This window comes from Polyodon spathula, chromosome 7 (assembly GCF_017654505.1).
Source record: "Polyodon spathula isolate WHYD16114869_AA chromosome 7, ASM1765450v1, whole genome shotgun sequence".
In the NCBI taxonomy this organism is placed as follows: Eukaryota; Metazoa; Chordata; class Actinopteri; order Acipenseriformes; family Polyodontidae; genus Polyodon; species Polyodon spathula.
This window is the reverse complement of record NC_054540.1, coordinates 23,763,506-23,780,573: the sequence shown is the minus strand read 5'-3', so window position 1 is coordinate 23,780,573 and position 17,068 is coordinate 23,763,506. Positions and strand designations below refer to the sequence as shown.

The following is a 17,068-nucleotide window of genomic DNA, read 5'->3' as shown; positions in this document are numbered from 1 at the left end:
TCTTTGGACTCCTTGCTAAATTGTTGGAAAGCAAATTAAGATATTATCAGATGGCTTTTTTTTTTTTTTAAATACACTGAATGTTTCTGTATTGTTTGGTTTGGCACTTTATTATACAGTTTTTTGTTTTGTGAGGCTGGATTGGATGTGATATTAGTATCCAAACTGTTCTCATATTTAGCTTAAAGGTGACATCATGATAATTATTTATGAGAGACATGAAATACAGACCAAAAAAAAAAAAAAAACCCCATAGATTTTTCAAAACCAAAACTACCAATAAACAGACAAAAAGAAGCCAAGGTTCTTCCCCCACGTAAAATGGGAAAACCCGGTGGGTAGCACGATGAACGAAATTGAAATGGTGGAAATGACAAATGACTGCTTCCTAACACAATTTGTCAAGGCACCGACTAGAGGGGAGGCATGCCTTGATTTAGTATTTTCAAATAACGAAGACAGAATAACTAAAACAGAGGTCAGAGAACCTCTAGCAAACTCAGACCAGAACATGGTCTCATTTGAAGTGCTTTTTAAAACCCCAAAACTAATGACTAAAGCTAAGGTTTACAATTTTAGAAAAGCAAACTACGAGACTAACAGATGTAGATTGGAGTAAAATAGAGAAAACATCAACAGAAAAAGGATGGCTGTTCTTCAAAAATGTAGTACTAGAGGCACAAAACAATTACATCCCTAAAGTAGACAAAATTAAATGTAAAACTAAATTGCCAAAATGGTTTAATAGATCAATTAAAAAAAATATTCAGCGAAAAAAGGCACTTTACAGAGCATTAAAAGGGGACCAAAAACAAAGTACACAGAAAGAGTACACAGAACTGCAAACGCAAGTCAAAAAGGAAGTTAGAAAGGCCAAGAGAGAAATAGAAATGAACATTGCTAAGGGGGCTAAAACCAATTCCAAAATGTTTTTTCAAATACAACAGCAAGAGAACATTCAAAGAGGAGTTTAAATGTCTAAGAGATACAAATGGCAAAATCATAGATGAAGAAAAAAAATAGCACTAGAAAATGCTCTAGAAAGAGTGCAAAGAAAAGCGACCAGAATTATTCCGGGTTTAAAAGGCATGTCATGTGCAGACAGTCTAAAAGAATTGAATCTGTTTAGTCTTGAACAAAGAAGACTACGTGGCGACCTAATTCAAGCATTCAAAATTCTAAAAGGTATTGACAATGTCGACCCAAGGGACTTTTTCGACCTGAAAAAAGAAACAAGGACCAAAGGGGCATTCAGAACAGAAAATAGGAGGCACTTTTTTACACAGAGAATCATGAGGGTCTGGAATCAACTCCCCAGTAATGTTGTTGAAGCTGACACCCTGGGATCCTTCAAGAAACTGCTTGATGAGATTCTGGGATCAATAAGCTACTAACAACCAAACGAGCAAGATGGGCCGAATGGCCTCCTCTCGTTTGTAAACTTTCTTATGTTCTTATGTTGTTATGTCCTCAGAACCCCGCTTTTTAAAAAGTGTATGTGGATGTTTATGTATTACATATTAAAACAGTTTAAAATAAAGGAATGTTTGAAAATAGTGTGGACAGCAATGTTAAACTGTAGCTGGAAACAAGAGAGATCTTCTCATGTTGTCATTCAAACACACACTTCAAATTGGCATCCTGGTTTATTCCACTGTACTACATTGCTGCATTGGCTTTACATATAATTTTGAGGCCTTCCTAGTCTCACCTCCCAGTGGCACTCTTTTTAATGGCACCCTGCTTTTCTTGCAGATAAAGTATTAAGACAAGTAGCACAACAGGCTGTACATACCCCCCCCCCCCCCCCCCCCCCCATAATTAATAATGATTTATCTTAAAGGTTTCTTTAAATATTCTCTTTTTGGGGGGTTTCTTTATCTAACCTTCACTCTAATGATAAGTGGTGCACTAAATAATGAATTTACACACAGATGTCATTCAAGTTAATTCTTAACCTGACTGCGCCATTTGAAAAAAGACAGTTTGTATGTGTTATGTAAACCGCTAAATAGAAATAACATGTTTGTTTTAATGAACACTAAAACACAGAAAAGAAAATACTTACAGAAACTGACAGTATACCCTATCTGGTAATGGCCAAATAAATACATTTCACAGACAGTGCTTGTAAGCTGAATCTGTACAACAAGCTGTGTTATTTTATCTGCCGGATATTTCATTTGATTAAAGTAGAGTGGTTTGGAGTCTTACTGTTTATTAAGTTAGGCATGCTGAGTCCTACTTTATTAATCCAATACAATTACATCTATGCAGAACTCCATGGGTTTTTTTAAAAGCATAGAACATGAAAGACTGTGCCATGTAGACCGTTCCAGGATCTTTAAACTAAAACACAGCACAGGAACTCAGAAGCCCATAGGTATTAACATGTGTAAGAAATGCTTAAAGGTTTGCTGTAGCTATAACAATACCTGAATGAAACCCTTGGAAATGAATAAAGAGGAATGAGTAATATTATCAGGTAAGATGTAGAGCAAAAAAGAAATGAGGACATTTCTTTGACGGTTATAAAAATATTACATTGTTTTCAAGAACAGAGTAAAATCTGTTTAGAAAGCTTGCGCGCCTGTATGCTGGTTTGAACAATTATGTGCTGGATTTCTGAGATAATGTTGTCTCTGCATTGTTCTGAGTGCAGTGAAGCTTCCAGAACTATATGTATCACAAATGAAGTCTGCTTCCCTGGGGGAGTACATCACCATTTGCTTTAATATTTCTTGATGTTTCACTCATGTTTCACCTGAGAAGCTAAGTCCAAAATTGACAGAAAAATTAAACAACGTTTGTGGTGCAATCCCCCAGAGGAGTGGGAAAAGCAGCTCTGAAAACAGTGCATGAGACACCTGCTTGACACAGCGTCTTGTTAGCCATACTGGCTCTGGTCAGATGTATTAAAAAGAAAGCGCCTGCTTCAGAGTTCAGTTTAACACAGATGTATGTCACTTACAGGCAGCTGTGACATCTCTCCTAAGCAATGACCCTTTCAAAAGTTGCTTGTCACTTAAAGCGTTATCACTTGACAATGATTGACTTATCACTTGACTATGTCTAGAATACTTCAACCAAAATGTTTAGTGGGTATAACCATGGCACATTTTGGTTACCAAGGTACACAGCTTTAAGCCTTCCAATGTTTTTAATTATTGTGTTACTGAATATCCCTCTAAGACACTGGCCCGTAGTTGAGAAGTGACATTTGATAGATAATATGATAATAAGCAGGAAAAAAATCTATATTATGAAAATGTAGATTGTATGCAGTATCCATGTAAAAACAAAAAAACGCACCAGGAGGACAGACATTACAAACATCAGCTGATTGGTCGAAAACCGACATGTTCTTCTAACCAGAAGACAATTATACAGCTTGATAATCAGATAATTAGTTTTGAGGAAACTCTTGAACCATGCTGTGGTGTATGCTATTCACAGCAAAAGGATTAGAGTGTAGCTTTTGTATGCTGGAGACTTTTTTTTTAAATCACCGACTAAGATCTTGTTTAGAGAAACATACCTGGGGAAAAAAAGTAATAATAATAAGTGCTGCTTCAATAGAAAATACATTTTTCCGATGAAACATTCTTAAAATCAAGTTTTCACATGGCATGACTTTTTATTGTTTTCAGCTCTTCAACAGTTGCAGATTTCAAATTGAATTGATTTGATTTTGACATGTCCCTGCTTTCCTCGTTTGGTTCGTTATATTCACATTAGTCCATGGAGGTGCAAATAAATAAAGGTTTCTTGAGCACAGATGGTTTTAAAACATGAGTGGAATACACATTCCTCAATCTACATGCATGTTTTCTTGGTTAAAATAAAAATCGCTGAATTTTACATTCAATAGCCAGGCATCCTTAATAGTCAGCAAAAAAAAATAAAAAAATCATTTTTTGTGTAATTTGATCAAAATGGACTTTGATATACACCATTACATCTTTAAAATAATAAAATGAGTAGTATATTAAAGACCATGTTCCAGATGTCTTAATAACATCTTGTCTTGTCCTAATCTAGACTATGACCCGTGTTCAATAGAACAGCGGTACTGTAAACATCCGGCATTACAGTTTTAAATTATATTATGCTCTTCATTCCAGTTAGCAGTGAGAATTTGAGGGTGGCGCCTCTGAAAGTGCCATTATAAAGGAATCAACAGTGACTGATGTTCTGTTACCTGTTGATGGGATTATTAACACTATTTGATTACTGATACATAACATACAAGTCATATGATTTCATGTGCGATCAACATCTTCTCCTAATGAAAATAACCAGGAATATAAGTATCTTCCATGCCCAGCATAATTCAAGACAGTGACAAACAATATGCGATTTTGCATTAGCCCTGTATGGGCAGTTTCTTTTATGCACTCTGCGAATACATTTTAAGTGATTTAACCATTTGTGAGCAATTTTTTATTAGGAATAGTTAAGGCCTGATTATGAGAATTCAGACTAGCCTACCCTTTTTAAGTGCAATGTGGTGTAGCAGGAGTTAACTCTATTGCCTTGTTCCATAATTTATTAATTTAGTGTTTCTTGCAAACACACACACACACACACACACAAAACATGTGTGTAATTTGCACAAAAAAACAACAACCAAAGGCATCAATATTTTATACAGTACTGTAATTCGAAATGCTTTTTAAATGGTGTTGTGTTTAATTAAAAACATGCAGCAGGTCATGTATGGATTGCCCTGCTGTGAAGAAATGACCTTGCTGTTGTTTGGTATTGTCATCTTTGACCCGAGTCATAAAACCATTACAATATGTGTATGTGGAAGAGTGTTAACAAACGTAAATAGTGGTTCCTTAAGTCAATCCCAATGATTGTGTTTTGCATGCAGCAGAATGATAATCATGCCACATGTCAACAAGATATTTTAACAGCATCTAGGAGTGGTAAATGGAATCTTCTGGTTGGTGCAGAGTCTCCTGTAACTTTAGATCTTTTTTAATGAATACATACTTCGTCTTAATTAAGTGGATATTCAATTAACAACTTCCTGAAAGTGCATGAAAGTGCATTCTTCCCTTTTTTAAAGTGAATATGTATCTTCTTGGTGTTTTTGAAAAGAAGCTTGGCTATATTGAGAGTGAGAGGCCTTATATCTATATTGGCCTTGAGGTTAAAATAAAAAAATAAATACAAACACGGCAAGCTTTTCAGAGCTACATTCACCAACTATTTCGAGTGCTTTGAAAAGCATATTGAAAAACAGCCTTGGAAACTACAACCCAAGTGCTTCAGAAGGAATCACAGGTGGCTTTCAATGGAGAGATAATGGGTTCAGACTTCAGACAAGGGTAACTGCTCAGATTACTCTAGGGCACAGTAGCTACCCATCTGGAATACAGGAATAAAACATACCGTTATATTTTCTGAAATAGTGATTATGCATGGCGTTCCAGCTGTCATGCACTGATGTACATAACAGTCAATATACCAGAATATAGTTCAGCACACGACTGGAACACTTGCCAATGAAGCTGCGTGTAAACACGTTACAAAACCATTCACAAAACATTCAAATATACTGCAAAGCCAGCATGTGCCAAGCTAATTATTAAGTTAAATATGTCAGTCACATGACAGCACGTCAGAACCCCTGTTTCCCGGAAGCAAGTAGATGTTGAAAGTTCAGCTCCAGTGGTGACAACTGTTGTATACTTCACAACTGAACATACTCTGCAACTCTGCACCTTTCCCATTATATATTGCTCATATGTGGGTATGAATATTTAATTTTTGTTACATTACAATTTGAAGAAATATATTGTACACTGTAGCTGTCAGGAGTATGTACAGTACTTAGGTCACACTTGTATTTTATTTGCATTTTAGGAATTATGATAGCAATTGGTATGGTTCTTGTTCAGTTCCTTAAGGTCTCACAATTGGAACAATGCATGGATTATTTCCCCTGGTTGGATAGGCTAATGAATGCTAACAATTCACATTTTCCATTTTTTCCAGATTTGGTGATAATATGAGCAGTGTTGCAAATCATGAGCAGTTGTGTAAAAAAACAAAACATGTATTCTTGCATTAAATACCACAAAGCAACTTGGGTAAGCATTACCACTATAGTTAGAATTGAATATGATTTAGAAAACAGCGTGAAGTGTTCAGTATGGTAATTGGATGTGAATTACAAGACAAATATACCCCTTTGCTGACCATATTAATTAAAAAAGAGAACTACTTATTGGTCCTTCTCTCATACTTGAGAAAAATCATTTCAACATGTCTCACATAACCCATGTGGAATTGCCCTTCGGTATTGTGACAGAAAGTGAATGTCCAGTACTCTCAATGAAAAATGTCCATATTTATTAAAAGAAAGAAAATATTAAATCAGCCACCCCTATACCAACAATGGTATTATAGGGGAATCCAATATGGCAGGTTGCAGTCCAAAACAAAAAGACACTCCAAAGCCACATTCCTCCGTGCACGAAACCGTTAACAATCAAACCCTGCGTTCACTAAATATCCTGGTATCCCTAAATAGATAATCATCCCGCTTCAAAAAAATGGAAAAAAAGATTTTTAATTAGAAAGACCTCCCACAGGGACAGTAGTACCATTATCCATTTACTACCAATGCTAAACAACATGTTGTATACTTGTTCTTCGTTTCTGCAATGGTGACTAGTATCACCCTGAACTTAGTAATAAAATTAAATAAAAGGTATTTTCTGGTTTGATTCTGTGCTTGGAAATGTTGATGTCTTGGCAGCATTGGAGACTAAATCTCTCTTTCACACAGGTACTGTGCAGGTGACTACAAGTCTGGGCTCCTGAATCCTGCTCTGCCAGTACTGAAACCTGTCCTGCAAACCCACCCAGACAACTAATCTGAGAAGGTACAAAATAGTTTTATATATTAAATAAGCTGTACAATATGTTTACTGGTATGAGTTATTATAACAGCAGACAATATGCATGTGTAGACTAGTGTGATAGTTTCAGTGACTGTTCACCCTTTTCAAAAGGACACTACTGTTAAATAGTGACCCCTACTGGCCAGAGGTCATACTAGTACAGCGTACTGGCCAGCCCCAGTTGTTTAGCATCAATGTCTGCTCAGGGGTAACTCCCCTACCTTTGGTTGGTGTAGTTGACCAAGCGGTCTTTATTGAGATCAAGGCATCTGCTATGTTTTACATCTTTTGTTTTAAAGCAATGGCTGATGAAAGAGCTCTGACTGAAACTGTAGACCAAAGCATTTTATTCATCACATACCAGGTCTGAAACTTCCCTACCAATAAGAATGATGGGGTGCAGTAGTTTAGCTTCCATGCACATCAAATCCTTGGCTTTATACTGAGAGTAAAACAAGCAGACATGTTTCCTTGTATCAGCAGTTTTTAGTTTGTGAAACATGCATTGCAATTACTGCAGCATATCTCGCAAGCCGTCACATTTCCAACTCATCGAATACAACAAACCCCATGACATAGAGATAAAGAGAATTACATGCATTAACATTTTTCTTATCTCATTATTTGTTTTGACCAATCGACCAGACTGTTTAAAATCCATTCACTGAACAGCTGACAAGTACAGCTCTTTAATTTTACACAAGAGCGCCCTGTTTTTCTGTCCCCTCTTCGATTAATGCTTCAGCGTGCACTCAGACAGTAATAGGCTTCTTGCATGCCCGTGACTGTTATGATCATGTAAATTTGTTGGTGCTTAGAAGGAGTGAGCTATTAAAATATTACAACAGCCATTACAGCGGGCACGCGTTGGCTTTCTCTCCTAACGAACATATGCTTCCGAACGAATGCCTAAACTCTTATTTATGGATTTAATTTAATGTGCGGAAAGAATTCCAAATTAAATTTGGTGTCTGCCTCCGGAGAGTGTCAGTGTATAATAACATGGTAATTTTTACACATCTTTATGAGAAATGGGAAAATTAATTCTTTCTGACAACTTGTAATTATTGGACTTGGAACAGTTGCAGCTGAGCAGTTTGCATACCTGTTTCCTGGCACTGAGCTGAGGATAGGGGTGTGTGTGTGTGTGTGTGTGTGTGTGTGTGTGTGGAATAGCAGGGATGTTGATGGCTTACTGCATTTCAAGTTTAGGCATTACTTGTTACACAGGTGACCTGTCGGTAAAGCTGTAAGATTTCCAATGATCCCTGTAGACTTCTCATGGCAACCTTGATTTCCTCATTTTAACCACATTTCATCAATACTCACCAAGGCATTTAGAATACTGAGTTAATACCTTGAAGTATAGTGATCTGTGAGGTCCACATGTTTTTATTATATATATATTTTTTGGCCCTATACCACTGACTGTCAACCCAAGTTCATCATTTAGCAAAACAAAACAAAAAATAAGTTGCACCGTAATTTTTTAATTTGTAACAGGGTAGCTGAGCTGTCCAACTGTTTTGACTGAAAGAGCCATAATGTAGGTGACCAGAGAGTGTTTAAAAAGCCATAAGAAACCAAAAAATATAACAAAGGAAAAAATGTTTAACTAGACTACACAATGGTTGATTAATATGGTGCTCATTAAACAGGGTACATATTTCAACTTTTGTTATTGAGCTTTGACTTGCTTCTGCCAAAAACTACTGAATGTCATGCCTTCCCTTCTAAATCAAGAGAGCCATATGATGAGCTGTATATTACAGAGCTATTTGTTGGACAGTCCTGGTATAATACATATTACTTGACAAATTGAAGGAGATCACAGCCTACAAACAGCCTGCATGTTATCTATGAGGTTTTCAGTATACTCTGTAGTATAAAAGAGACCCAAGTCATACAAGACGTGTTGTACAAGGGATGTGACTAGAGGCAGCTCAGTCATGCACCTGATACCCAAGCTGTGTGTTATATTTAGAGAATTATAGCATTTTAACATGCTGCAAGCACAGGTCCAGGCAGACGGTTCACTGCTTATTATATAGAACTGTGTTAACAACTGCTGCTTTACAGATATCATTCAATTTTTCTGTGTTTTTCTGGGAATTCTGTCTGTTTTTCAATTTAAGCTGTTTGTGACAGGAAGAGGCTCTTTACGGGGGTGGGGTAGAGTTGGCAGGGAAGTAGTTAATATCTCTATGCCAACTCCACGTGACATTGTGGCTGGAAGTGAATAATGGAATAATTGATGATTAAGTAGGCTGCAGCTACAGCTATAAATAAGGAGCCAGAAATAATTTGTTTGTGAGAGAGTTTGGGTGATCAACCTGAGTGCTGTGCTGTGCTGTGCTGTGCTGTGCTGTGCTGTGCTGTGCTGTGCTGTGCTGTGCTGTATTGAGGCTAAACTGTGTATTGGTCAGTTAAGGCGATTGCCCAGCATGAGAAGTGTTTTGCTTAAACCATTTGTTTTGGCCCTTGTGCTTGTTTCTTTATTTTGTGTTAATTAAAAGTATGCATCAGCACAGTTAAACGGCTGCTTCTGGCTCTGGGTCTGCATCCTGACATTTACCAGCCTTGACTGTGACGCTATCCTTTCACACTGCTATACTTGTTTGAAATGTAATTTGCTTTTAGGAAGTGGATTCTTCAACTTTAAACAATTACATTCTGCTCAAACACCTTTAGAACACCATACACAGCAAGGCAGCACTTCATTTATCACTGCTACCGTTTTGAATTAAGTTGTGAAACAATCAATTAACACAGTGTATTGTCAGATTCCTCTTTAGGGCTCCATTTTGTTTGTTTTCACTAGGCACCAGGGACCACCAATTGCTGGTTCGAGGTCATATGTAAAGAGTTTTATTTTAATTTGTTTTTATTTTTTATTTTGCTGTCCCTTATTTTCATGACCGGAGTCATATTGTTCAGTGTTTTTCCTGTGCTTTGATGTGCCATACACCAGGTGTTCATGTTCTGGATTACACATGAAAGGGACCACTTTCCAAAACTAATTAACCAGGAAACTGACACCCGCAATTGTTTAGTGGAAAATAGCACCTTCTTGCTGATTCTGAGCTGCCAAATTAAATGTCTCCACTTTTACATAGCCTGTGGAATAGCTGTAATTGTGAAAAAAAATCTAGGCACCCAGTTATTAAGAATAACAAAAAAAGCTTTTGCATACAAATATTACATGGCAAATTAGAAATGTAATCTTAAATCCTCACATACAGTATATACATATAAACCCACACATACATAAAGTATACAAACAAACCCACACATAAATAAAGTCATAGGTGGTGCGTGAGTCTTTCGTTTGGGGAGGCTATTCCATTAGGGCCCGCGTGTGTGACTTTGGCTCCTATGGAAGTGTGCATCATGAATGCAGCCATTTTTAAATAGTTGTAAGATTACACTATGTAACACAATTTTTGTTCCTGGGTAGTAAGTGTTATTTCGTAATTGCTTATGCCTCAAAAGTATAGAAAATGGCTATTATTCCCCACAAACTTTGCTTTTGTGACCAGGCAAGTAATATTTCAAAATATCACTATTTCCAATGGGAAAATGGGCAAATGTGTGTCATTTCGTTCACATAAAGTCAGAAAAAAACAACATATGAATCCAAATTAACATGTATTTATACTAAAGTAATACAAAAATGACTACAAAAGATTTAGAAGTGAGTAGTTTTTCGAGATTTATGATTATACTTTAAACATCTCCATTTTCAAGCATTTGTTTTGAAATATTTTATAAGCATACACGTGAAAGCAAAACAAAATGATTGTGCGTATCCGTGAAAATCCTGAGATGAGAGCACATTTTTTATCAATATAAAGGCATTTCAATATACAGTAAATATATGTAGCAACATACAATGAGTATTGATGCACATAGTTTTTTTTTGTGTGACTATATTAGTTCCATTTTCTCTGTTTAGTAGCAAGACATACATTAGTGCATTAGTTTTGTGGGCACACAAAACAAAATATTATTTTCTCAAAACATTCATGTATCTGCTAATGGAAGAGGTCATCAATGTAAATTAGTAGGTAGGCCACTGTTGTTTCAAATTGCAATGTCTTTTTTTCTGTTGATGTCACAGCACAAAGCCTGTTGCTTCTGTTGAGTCTGATAGTGGAAAAGAAATTGAAGAAAACTGAGAAAATTGACCATCATGATTTTTCCTTGGAGCCACTAGGAGACCATAACCCACATGTTAAAAACGCCTAACACTCCTCTTCTTGTTTGCAAACAGTGGAGCACAACCTGGCCAGAGCTTTCCTTTCCCTTTATTCATGGCTTTAAGAAAACAGCATTGTATTTCATTTGAAGTTTATAATTAACTGAAGCCCCCAGTGATGTTCTAACACCAGCTGTTTGTTTGTTTGATACAATAAAAACACAGATTTTGTGTGCTAAACCATTCTATTTCTGTGTACACCAATACAAATCGGTTGTTTGCAGTTGGGTCTCCTTGAGGTGCATCTATTTAAACTAGCAATCCACAATATTGATACTGTTGTTCTCCTGTAATGATGGAGCCCTGGTTAATATGCTAAATGGTATGTGTCTGTTATTGCACACCATATTCCTAATGCCAATAGTCCTAAAATTGTGATGTTGGCCATTTTCTAGTGCCTCCACCTGTCAGGTTAATACCACAGTAGTGGATTCATCAGCAGTAGCAGTGAAAAGTTTACTGAATAAGGGGAGAAGCAGGGACATACAGTGGCTCGTTGAGGCCATCGAAAAAAAGTTTCTGTTATCTCGTGATCACAAGATCATTTATCTCAGGATCTCGATATTACCATTTCATTATCTTATGGTCACGAGATCATTTATCTCAGGAGCTCGATAAAACGGAAGTCATTACTTCCAATTTCCATAGATAGATAAATTATGTCACAAAATATCGAGGGATAAATTATCTTGTGATCTCAACATAACGAATAATTATTTTCAATGAGCAATGAGCCACCGCAGAGACATGGGTTCAAGCAGCCAGTCAAGTTGTGAAGCTATGATTTGGAACCAGAATCAGGACTAACAGTCTAAAAACCAATAGAGTGCTTAAACATGGGATTTTTAAGTTTATGTATGTGTGATAGAGCACAGCATTGAGCCTTGAAAGCATACTAGAGGGATATTACATTTTAGTTTTTAATACAGCTTTTCCCACCCTATGACCCCAAGACCATATCCAGCTGTAGGCAGAATAGGTTTGAACATACAGGGCATTTTCACAAAGCTTTTACGCCTAAGTTAGTTCAAGAAAGTAAGTTAAGTATAATATGTTTGATTTCCATAAAACTCTTCCAGACTGTTGTTAACAAAGATCATGCATGTGTTTATGGCTAAGTTCTACAGTGTATGAATGAACAAGATTTATTTTTAAATCGCCTTTATTTTTTATTTCGGAATACTTTTTTATTTTGTATGTCTTATTTGTTTTGGCTAAAATTAATGTTATCTCTATAGAAGGATAAGAAACAGTGGTTTTGTTTGAAAGGTTTCACATGAAAGGTAGCTTTTTACCAAGATGTGAAATTCATATAATTCACATTGTATCACTTCATCCGAGAAATACCATGATGGTGTGAATAAACCCTGGCGATAGTTCAATGCAAAATGCAGCAGAAAAACAGCATGCAACATCCACTTGAAAATCTCCTGTGAAATGTTTTCGTATACTTTACATTTTTCCTTCCATGGGTTTGTTACATGTTTTACACATTTCTTCTACATTGAATACAGAAGACTCTTTGTACCATATAAATAGTTTTTGGTCCAAACTATTGAATAAAAAACTCACATAGTGATTGCAGTAGCTTCCTTACCAAGCTTTAGAATTCATTATTGTGTTAAAATTGTATATAGTGTTGCATAACTGTAAATGTACCGTTATTTCTTGTTCTGTTTGGCTATGACAAAAATATAGGTTTCATGGACAATCTACTGGACATGTGTTTCTATGTATCTATTGAATAATGGTGGTTTATTCCTAATCTGTAAAGACAGCAAAACTATGCCCTATTACAGTGACTGCCAACAACACACACAATCAGAACACAGGAGGGAACAATCTCAAAGGAAAATGTACATGATGGCATTCTGAATTATAGATGCAGGATATCAGAACATAGGTTTATAAATAAAATGTATATACTGTATGGAGAGATGGGATAACACTTTGAAGATGGTGAAGAGGGATTGTCCCTCAACACTGGGGTTAGTACCTCTTGAATTTCTTTGATAGGTGCCATGGGAGGAATATGTATTACACTGATAAACAATGAAGACATAATTATTATCTTTAAAAAATATAAAAAATGTTAAATATCTAGCAAGGTTTTGCTGTTGATGCATATTGTTTCATAACTGCTAATACAGTATATGCTGTCAAAGTGTTGCTCACTGTAAATCAATAAAAAATATAACTATAGTGCAAAGGACAATAAATAAAAGGATATACATCATTTAACTGGGAGGCAGGTAGTGGAATGAAACTAAATTTGCACCCTGACTTATTGCTACAGTATATTGGAAAACAAACAAAACAAAAAAAAAACCTCTAATGCCACTTTTCTTCTTTAGGATTTTGAAAACTGAAGTGAAAAATGAGTCAGCTCACTATATGGTGCTCGAAGATTGTGCCGAGAGCCTTGTTCATTGTTTGATAGCTTTACCACAATAAGCGAGTGAATAAGAAAGACACATTTGATAGAGTTGTGGAGACTGTATGAATGGGCATTGAACAGCAGCCATTGTCTTGAAGCGACCTCAATTTGGTACTGTATAGTCCTTTTTATAACACTGTCTGGTGTCACAGTACTTCTATTCTCCTCAACTTATTTTAAAAAAGGGGGATTAGTAAAACAGTTGAATTGCGTGCATAGATTTCCAACGATCTGGCAGGAAATAAGCAAAGGACACTAAGATGTTTTTAAGTTATTTTAGTTTAGTTGAACATATTTAATATAGGCAATTTTTTAAAAGAATGTGATTTATTTTAGGGCTCCGATTGTCACAGCTGAATTTTCTGTTTATAGTCTGTATGTTTGGGGAGCTGAAAGGAACAGTAGTTTCATTCAAATAAAGGTTGTTTTGTTTGTTTGCAAGTTTTTTTGTTTTTTTTTTTTGTTTAATTTAGCTTTAATTTTGAAAGGATATTTTTGTACCTTAACTCCTTTTTTTTCTCAGTAAAAATGCAATGATATGAAAATGAAACATAACACACATTTCTTTTTCAAGATATGCTGGTTGCTAATAGCATCCAAAACTGTAAACAGCATTAGTGCCAGTGAAAACAGTGGTTTAGAGCATTTGTGTAAGTGAACAGTAACTGTTCACATGAAAGGCTTTATTTTTATTCAATGCTGCTTATCAGGTCTCAGATACAATAATTCCACCAACCAACCTCTGTGTTTAGAAGGTATCCCTTTCCTAACAAGAAAACATTTTTGGAGTGGATTGGAAGGTTGAAAAGGTAGCCACAGCAACTTATAACTTGAACATGGTCACCAAGGTCTGAGTTGTTTAAAATGCTTTTATCCAAATAGTTCACATATGCACATAAGCTGCACTTTCATGTGACAAACATATGTATAATTGTAGTTTTCCTGTTCTGACTAAATAGAACCACATGTGAAATCACATGTAGCATGCGTTGAAAGAAATAACATCTTTTTAAATGAAACGCAAAACATGTGCATACAATAATAAAACAGCATGTAACGGCATTTCAGGGCACGTGCAAAAGCTGTTATTTGAGTAAAATTGTGGTAATGTGTATCATCAGAATCCTACTGGTTTTCACAGAAAAAATTCTGGTAGTAAAACGCACCCTGGAATTGATGCCACTTTACAGTGTATTCAAGTTATTTCAGTGTCCCAGTCTTCATTACAAAGTTCAGTCTTGATTTGAAAATGGAATGCCTTTAAAGTTTCTGATATCTGTCTGTGTTTTATGTTAGGCAGCTACTATTTTAGGAAAATTTTTAGACTCTCAAACACATTATCTACTGGTGTCAAAACCTTCTTGTACCTTAGCTGCATGGTTCCAGCCAAATACTTACAGCAAGCCCCATCCCTCTCTACATGTGCTTTATTTGCGTGCATGCTTTTCTAATAAAATTATATCTTTACATTAATCTCATTTACAAAGCTGAAATATCAGACAAGTCCCATTCTGCTTTGTTTTAGGTGTCATAGTACAGCACTCAATGTTCTATGCATAGAGGATAAAGATGGTTGAGTTGATATGGTGTTACGCTTGAAATGAGAAATATGGAAGTTTTTAGAGAGTACTGTATAGGGAATAACGAACCTAATGTTTTACTAAGAAGTCATTGAGGTAATATCCTTCTGTATTAACTTAAAGGCAGTACAAAACATATTATATAAGGAGAAATTATGAGGTCATATCCAGTTCCTGATGAAAAACATTGACTAAGAAGACATATGCTTATTGGATAATTAAAGTTAGTGAATGGGAGCAAGAGTTTTGAAGGTATTAATGTATTTGTCCATATTAGTCCATATCCAGCTGTTGACCGTTTGTTCAGTGCACTGTGTGCCCCCCTTAACGCCACAGTTTGTAAATACTAATCTCTTTGGTGTTAACTCATAATAATTGCATAAGCCCCCTCTTTTCCACTCTAAACGGATACTATGGATATTGATGAAAAATGGTGAATTGTTTAAAAATTGAAAATTGTTGCAGCTGTGACAACCAGATGTAGAAATTCAGCTTTTGATCCTTATTGAACTTGAAAAAAGAAATGTGGCTAAAACAATGGCTTGATTCATCAATTTAAAGTAGGTTGTTGGAGTTTAAATATATTAATAGATTAGTTACAATAAATCTTCTTTTTCAGAGTTTAAAATTAAGGGTTCCCTCTGTGTCTGTTCCAGTCTGTGCACTCTGTTGAAGTAGGATGTTTACTCTGTGAAGCACTCTGTGCACAAATGACTAATGATCAGATGTGTTCTTTTTTAAAATAAAAACATTTCTGTGACGTTAACCATTGATTTTTTGATCGATTAATTCTTTGAATCTTCTAACTAAAAGTCGCTGTGTGGTTTTGAAGAATGAGAGAGTGTGGGGCAGTTAATTCCTATCCCCAGGTGGTGCTAATTGTGCACTGCCTGGTGATAGGAATTAACCCTATCCCTGCCAACCACCACCACCAATACACAAAGCACACTATTTACAGGCAGGGCCCTGCCCTGCCAAAGACAGAGCTATTGTTGATTAACAAATCCAGTTTGTGCTACGAATCCACAGAAAAGTTTAAAAACATTTTCATAATTACAAATTGTGACAAAGCTTCTTTATTTACAGTGAACACAGTTCTGGGTTCCCAACACGTCTTTGGTGGATGAAGCACTCTCGACAACAAAGGATGGGTTTAAACAGGGTGGTATCTGTATGTTTATTTGTTCCGGAGTGTCCCTTTTCCGGTGGGAATACGGCTTCTTTTAACAAACAGTACAAAACAAAAATAAATCCTGGCTCCTGTTTTGGAGCACTAATTAAACTTAACAGGATTCCAAAATTTAAGTCAGACTGCTAATCTGGCTTACTGACTTTAAATACAGTATTGTAAACTTGGTTGCTTTTCTGGATGGAAAATCTGCCCATAACCATACGTCATCAGCAAGCGCATAAAAGCTCTGTGTGTTATTCTTTCTTGTGGCTTCTTTTTGTTTCGGCTGCTCAGTCAAGCGCTGGGAGGCTGAAACGGGAGTTGACCGCTTAGAGCCTGGAGGAAGGGCTGCCCTCAGCCACAGATTTCCTGAGGTTTCCCCCTAAAAAAATAAAAAATATGTGAATAGGAGGTTTTTCCTTACCTGAGTGCTGAGCGGTTCGTATTTAGTTCTGAGGGGTGCGTGGTTGGGTTGGAGAGGCTGGGCTCTCTCCCTCGGCGCAATGATGCTTTGGGGGACGGGCTGTGTCTCAGCTGCTGATTTTCATTAAATTCAATATTTGAGGGTTAGGTGGCAGAGAGCCACCGTGGAGAGCGTTAATTATTTATTATTATTCAATCATGATTTGGCGGGCTTGCCTTTTCGAGGAGAGGTGGCTACAGCCACTTCTTATCTGTGGCACTGGGATGCGTGTAACTGTT

At 36.3% G+C, this 17,068-nt stretch overlaps 1 protein-coding gene across 2 annotated transcripts in view; it reads left to right on the top strand.

Annotated features, from left to right (window-relative positions):
- Positions 1–17,068, top strand: part of LOC121318382 (transcription factor SOX-5-like) — a 210,847-nt gene that overhangs the window by 45,442 nt on the left and 148,337 nt on the right. The window contains exons 1-2 of one of the 2 annotated variants that reach the window (XM_041254972.1): positions 6,049–6,104; positions 6,806–6,902. The gene's annotated coding sequence lies outside the window, so the exon portion shown is untranslated. Of the gene's footprint in view, positions 1–6,048; positions 6,105–6,805; positions 6,903–17,068 lie in introns of those variants that run through there. The other variant, XM_041254971.1, reaches the window with a different exon arrangement.